Source organism: Gracilinanus agilis, chromosome 2, assembly GCF_016433145.1.
Source record: "Gracilinanus agilis isolate LMUSP501 chromosome 2, AgileGrace, whole genome shotgun sequence".
Classification (NCBI taxonomy): Eukaryota; Metazoa; Chordata; class Mammalia; order Didelphimorphia; family Didelphidae; genus Gracilinanus; species Gracilinanus agilis.
In genome coordinates this window covers 630,963,115-630,963,928 of record NC_058131.1, presented here as the reverse complement: position 1 = coordinate 630,963,928, position 814 = coordinate 630,963,115, and positions in this window count along the sequence as shown.

The window sequence follows — 814 nt, the reverse complement described above, 5'->3', positions numbered from 1 at the left end:
TATTTTTTTTTTTTTTTATTTTAAACCCTTAACTTCTGTGTATTGACTTATAGGTGGAAGAGTGGTAAGGGTAGGCAATGGGGGTCAAGTGACTTGCCCAGGGTCACACAGGTGGGAAGTGGTTGAGGCCAGATTTGAACCTAGGACCTTCTGTCTCTAGGCCTGGCTCTCAATCCACTGAGCTACCCAGCTGCCCCCTTCAGAAAGAACTTTAGAGTGTCCTTGTGTCACTTCTTCTGACCTCTGAGTGCTTGTCTTGTGTAAGTTCTCTCTAAAATAGTCTTTGAGGCAAGTGTGTGTTTGGCATTCAAACAACATGACCATCACAGTTGCATTCTCTGAAGTAGAGTTTGGATGCTTGGCAAGTGCAGCTTGAGAAAGAACCTCCATGTCTGATATCTTATCTTGCCAGGTGATCTTCAGAATCTTCCAAAGGCAATTCAAATGGAAGGGATTCTGTTTCCTGGCATGGCACTGGTATACTTTCCAGTTCCACAGGGGTACAGCAATGAGGTCAATGAAACAGCTCTGTTGACTTTCAGTTTGGTAAGCAGCTTAATACCTTTTCTGTCCCACTTTTTACTTTGGAATTTCCCAAACACTGAGCTATGTCTGATAATGTGTGAATCAATTTCATCATCTGTGTACATCCCCGGAAAGTATACTGCCACGGTAAGTGAATGGGTAGGGAGGGGTGGATATATTGGGAAATGAAGTGATATAAAAACAAAAGATGATAATAAAAATTTTAAAGGGAAATATTCATGGTCTATAGGCATGTGGTTTCTAAGTGATCTTTGGCCTATTGTTTCTT